This window comes from Myotis lucifugus, unplaced genomic scaffold, assembly GCF_000147115.1.
Source record: "Myotis lucifugus unplaced genomic scaffold, Myoluc2.0 scaffold_888, whole genome shotgun sequence".
Lineage (NCBI taxonomy): Eukaryota > Metazoa > Chordata > Mammalia > Chiroptera > Vespertilionidae > Myotis > Myotis lucifugus.
In genome coordinates this window covers 93689-99649 of record NW_005871936.1, presented here as the reverse complement: position 1 = coordinate 99649, position 5961 = coordinate 93689, and the positions used below count along the sequence as shown (strand labels likewise).

The window sequence follows — 5961 nt, the reverse complement described above, 5'->3', positions numbered from 1 at the left end:
GGGGGGGCGGCGGGGAGCACAGGGCCGGCTGGGAACACAGGCTCCTCGGGGAACACAGATGAGGCAGGCAGCACAGGGCTGGCAGGGAGCACAGGGTACCCCTGGAATGCAGGGCCCCCAGGCGCAGGCTGAGGGGCGGGGGCTCCGGGTTCTTGGGGCGCAGCGTGGGCTCCCTGGCCTTGCTGCCCGCACAGTCGCTGCAGCCTGCGGTCTTTGGCCCTGCGGTTCTTGAGCCACACCTGGGGAGAGAGGGGACAGGGAGCAAGTGTAAGAGGGGAGAAGCTGGGCGCACCCGCCTGCCCCAGGGCTGAGGAGGCTCAGGGAAGAAGGGCCGGCCTCACCCTCTCCCTCCGCCCCCAGACCCAACTCTGGGCGCGGGGTTGGCTTGGACTCCAGGGAAGGCGCAGAGGACAGGAGGGCAGGGCTTGGACACCCAGGGACCAGACAGGGGTCTGCGAGAGAGGGTCCCCGGGTTCCCAGAGGCCGGAGGTCTGGGGCCGTGCCTGGCGAGAAGCGAGGGGCTGCATCGTGTTGGCCAGTTTGCCCCACACAGGGCTGAGGTGGACTCGGGGTCCAGCCCCGGACCACACGGCTGACCCAGGGAAGCACTTGGTCCTTCTGGCCTGGTCTCCCCTCCTCCACTCCACCCCGCCCCCCCCCCCCTGCTTCGCGGTAGGGCATGGATTGGGCCAGAAGGCAGCGGGCAGTGAGAGCGAGTGGGGTGGTCCCTGGGGTGGGGGTGGGAGTGGGGGCGGTACCTGTACTTGGTGCTCTTGCACCTTCACCTGCTTCGCCAGGGTCTCGCGTTCCTCGTAGGTCCCGTAGCGTTTCTTCTTGTAGAATTCCTCCAGCTGCAGCCGCTGTTCTATGCTGTACACCGTGCGCTTCTGCCGCTTCTTCCTCCCATGGGCTGGGGAAGGTGGAGAGCCTGGAAGAAGGGGAAACAGGCTGAGATGAGACCCACAGACAGTCCGCAGCTCACCAGGCCCTTGTGAGAGGTGGGGTCTCCAGGCGCAGGGCGGCTACCGCGCTGTGGATAAGAGCCTGCCATCTGACCCACACCCCCAACTGCCCGCCCCGACCCCTGACCTCTGTAGGCCTGGGCGTCCACATCTCTGGAATGGCCCCGGGAACAGCGCCTGCGTTCTTCTTGCGGGGCCCACAGCCAGGCACGGCGGCGGCCTCAAACTCACCCAGGCTGGTGCCCCGGGTGGGCTTCCCCTCCCCCGGCCCTCACCCGACGGTGTCATTCCATCCCCCAAACCCACCAAGCCTCCCAGAGAAGCTGACCCTGGTCTGGAAGCCCAGGAGCCTCCAGCCCCGGCCCCAGGATCCCACCTGCACAGCCCTGTCTGCTGTCCTCTCCACCCTCCCAACCCTCCGTGTTGGCACTCACCCGGGGGCGACTCAGGTTCCTGCATCCTGGATGCTGCTGGGTCCTCTGCGCTTGAAGCTCTTGCCACCAGCCCTGCCAGTGCCGCCTTAAATACCTGGTAGGCACCCACCACCCACTGGGCCCACCCTAAGGGTTCTGCCAGGGACTCCTCCTCGCCCCGCCCTCAGGCCCCGCCTCTTGGGGGTGGGGAGGCGCAGTCATTGATTAGTCCTTTGATTGCGCAGCTTTTGCACCTGGTCCTTTTCCTGGGGGCTAGGAGACCTTAGGGGCCAGACAGCCTTGGTCTTGTCCCCAAGGGGACGCAGTATTGTGTCCGGGTGAAAGGGTCCCTCTAGTCGCCAGCCATGCTCAGGGGTCATCCTCTCCCTTCCCGAGGGGATGGGGAACCCGGCTTCTCATGCCTTGGAGTGTGGGCTGGTTTCTGAGACAGACTTGGTGATATCTGTTTAGGTCCCTCAGCCAAAGACCATGAGGAAGACCAGTAGTTGAGAAATTTAGGTTTAAACCCACAACCTTGGCATAGATGGACAACTCTAACCAAATGAGCTACCCCGTCAGCCAACTTGGGTATATTGTCTATCTCCGGCTTCACACCCACCTGGAAGCTGACATCACCTCAGGTGAGAAATGGTCCCAACAGCTGAGAGAACTGCCATTGTTTCCCAGGTTTGTGCCCAAGGCAGTGCTGCTCCACCTTTTCTCCGCCCTGCATACTGATCAAACTTGTGGCCCCAGCCTCTCTCCTACCACAGCACAGCCAGGAATTTTCACGGGCTTGTGGGTATCAGAAACCCCCAGAGGGCTTTATTCCCAGATTTAGTAGGTTCAGGGTGGGGATCCAAAATTTGCATTTCTTTTTGGAAAAAAAAATATTTTTAATGTATTTTATTGATTTTTTACAGAGAGGAAGGGAGAGGGATAGAGAGCTAGAAACATTGACGAGAGAGAAACATCGATCAGCTAGCTGCCTCCTGCACATCCCCCACTGGGGATGTGCCCGCAACCAAGGTACATGCCCTTGACTGGAATTGAACCTGGGACCCTTCAGTCTGCAGGCCGACGCTCTATCCACTGAGCCAAACCGGTCAGGGCTGAAAATTTTTTTATGTATTGATGAGAGAGAGAGAGAGAGAGAGAGAGAGAGAGCACTTCAAGCATTTTTCTTAAGTGAGGCACTATTCTAGGTGTTTTATAATTATTCACTGGGGTTTCACTGGATGCATCCCCTACCCTTAGATCCTCCCTCTATCACGACAGACTCTCTATCCTGCATGCACCCTCCTCTATGGACAGGTTCTCTATCCCTCAGAGATTCTTGTGGCCCCATCATTCCATTCCATATCCATTTTCTCTCTACTTTTGTGCCCTCCGAAATCTTCCCTCCTGCCCCCAAACTATCCACTCTTCAAATTCCAGTGTTGGCTTTAAGGTCATCCTCAGTCCATCCATCCATCCACCCACATATCTTTGCATTATCTACCCATCTGTCTATCTCCCAGTGGTTCTGAGAACAGAGGTTTCTTGAACCAAACTTGAGGAACAAAAAGGAAAGCAAGGACATGTAGAAACAAAGATGTTACCACATAGGGGACCTGAACCTGAGCGGGTCTGCCCAGGGCCAGCAGTAGTATGGATTTCGTGCAGGAAAGATTTCACAAACGAGTCCAGGTGATTACGAGAGTTTGTTTGTTAAAGCTGGTGGACAGTGAAACAAGAAAAAGCTTAGCATAGAAGCAACAGGAGAGCCTAGTCAGGGATGCTTTGGTTCACTGGGAAGTCAGAGAAAAGGGGTTCTTGGAGTTAGGTTCAGTGGATTAGCCTGGGACAAGCTGGCGCTGCCCATTTCTCCCCTGGTTGCAAGTCTTGTGGGGTCCCTTAGAGTTCAGGAAGTGCACACCTGTGGGGGAAGAGAGGGAAAATGGAAAGGGAGGGAGAGTATAGACTGGGTCCTTTTTGTGAGTGTTTTTAAAGGCTGAGAGTTTAGGGGAGGTCAAGGGGAGATCTGAATAGAATATTCATTCGCTTTTCCAGGTGTGCTCTTGCAGGGTCGTGGTCTCCACTGATTGGTCAGCGCCAGGGCAGGAGGTCATTAGTCATTGCAACTGGTGATGGCTGCTTTTCTGGGCCTGGAACTGAAATACAACTGAGGCCTAGATGTTACTTCTAGGGAGATGACCTTCTGTGTCTGCTGTAAATTGCTCCACCAGTTTGTTCCGCTATCTGTCTTTCCCCATTCCGCTTGCCAAGGGATTTTCCTAGTTTCTTACTATCCCTCACAAAAAGGACATAGGTACAATTTTGCTCCCACATGCATAGCCTGAATCTGGGAGAACATACGAGAAGCTACTAAGAGTGGCAGCCCTGTGGAAGGACAACTTCCACAGCTCTCATGACCAATTCCCCACAGTGCAGTTATTAATGGTCAAATCCATATTAACTAAAATAAGGCCTATTCTCTTTTTGGAAAACGGGTTCCATTTTCTGATCTCTCCGGGAATGAGGCATTTTTCCCCCAAGTTCATCTGAGCCTCAGGTTGACACCATGGAAATTAACCCTTTTCCCATTTACTGCTCTGTGTTTCAGGTTTTCTCTGAAAAATGTCCCACCTATCTGGGCCTCTTTTTGTCCTCCCTGGAAAAATTGGCTTCAGCCTCATCTTCAGAGAAACATAAAAAATAAAATAAAATAAAAAAAGGCCGTTGCTTTGTAGCTCAGTTGGTTAGGTCATCAACCCGATACACCTAGGTTTCAGGTTCGATTCTAATCAGGGCACATTCAAGATCAACCAATGATGTATAAATAAGTGGAACAACAAGTCAATGCTATTCTCTCTCTCCCTTCCTCTTTCTCTAAAAAAAATCCATAAAAAACAAAGTAAACAAATAAATAAATATTTCAGTGAAGGATAACATTGCTTGAGAAAAATGCACAAATTAATAGGTTATCAGAAAGTGAGCGCTTTTCCTGTGGGAGCCGCCAGGTAGAGAGGAGTGTAGCTTTCTCCTCTCCCCACCATGGCATGTGCTCATGTACTCTGAAAAGGGGGAAACATCTGGCAAAAATGTCACTTTGCCTGCTGTGTTCAAGGCTCCCATTCGACCAGATATTGTGAATTTTGTTCACACCAACTTGCGCAGAAATAATAGACAGCCCTTTGCTGTCAATGAATTGGCAGGTCATCAAACCAGTGCCGAGTCCTGGGGTCCTGGCAGAGCTGTGGCTCGAATTCCCAGAGTCCGAGGTGGTGGAACTCATCGTTCTGGCCAGGGTGCTTTTGGAAATATGTGTCGTGGGGGCCGCATGTTTGCACTAAACAAAACCTGGTGCCATTGGCACCGCAGAGTAAACACAACACAGAAACCATATGCCATCTGCTCTGCCCTCGCTGCCTCAGCCTTCCCAGCACTGGTCATGTCTAAAGGTCACCGTATTGAGGAAGTTCCTGAACTTCCTTTGGTGGTTGAAGATAAAGTTGAAGGCTACAAGAAAACCAAGGAGGCTGTTTTGCTTCTTAAGAAACTTAGGGCCTGGAATGATATAAAAAAGGTCTATGCCTCTCAGTGAATGAGGGCTGGCAAGGGCAAAATGAGAAACCGTCGTCATATCCAGCGCAGGGGACCTTGTATCATCTATAACGAGGACAACGGTATCATCAAAGCCTTCAGAAACATCCCTGGAATTACTCTGCTTAATGTCAGCAAACTGAACATTTTGAATCTTGCACCTGGAGGGCATGTGGGCCGTTTCTGCATTTGGACTGAAAGTGCTTTCCGCAAGTTAGATGAGCTCTATGGCACCTGGCATAGAGTTGCCTCCCTCAAGAGTAACTACAACCTTCCCATGCACAAGATGCTCAATACAGACCTGAGCAGAATCTTGAAAAGCCCAGAGATCCAAAGAGCCCTCCGAGCACCACACAAGAAGATTCCCTGTGAAGTCCTGAAGAAGAATCCACTGAAAAGGCTGAGAATCATGTTGAAGCTAAACCCATATGCAAAGACCATGCGCCGGAACACCATTCTTCGTCAGGCCAAGAGCCACAAGCTTCGGGTGGATAAAGCAGCAGCAGCACTAGAAGCCAAATCAGATGAGAAGGGGGTTCCAGGCCAGACGCCTGTGGTAGGGAAGAAAGGAAAGAAGGCTGTTGGCCTTAAGAAGCAGAAGAAGCCTTTGGTGGGGAAAAAGGCTGCAGCTATCAAGAAACCAGCAGCTGAGAAGAAGCCCGCAGAAAAGAAACCCACCACAGAAGAAAAGAAGCCGGTGGCATAAACTTACATTTGTTTATTCCATAACGGTCAAATCACTTTGGACAGCTAATTTTGAATAGAAATATGATCAAAGGCAATGAGGGAAAAAAGAAAGTGAGCACAGAATATTTCCAGCAACACTGAAGCTCTCTCATGGCAGCTTCCATTCTCGACCAAAGGTAATCATTATTCTGCTTTCTAATACTACAGGTTTGTTTTGCCTGGTTTTGAACTTTACATGCATAGAATCATAGGCAGTGTCTTCCTTTGTGTTTGCTTTCTTTCATTCACCATTGTATGTAAGAGTCATCCCTCTT

At 52.2% G+C, this 5961-nt stretch overlaps 1 pseudogene; it reads left to right on the top strand.

Annotated features, from left to right (window-relative positions):
• Window positions 1-4424: 4424 nt before the first annotated feature.
• Window positions 4425-5746, top strand: LOC102422259 (annotated as a pseudogene).
• Window positions 5747-5961: the final 215 nt, after the last annotated feature.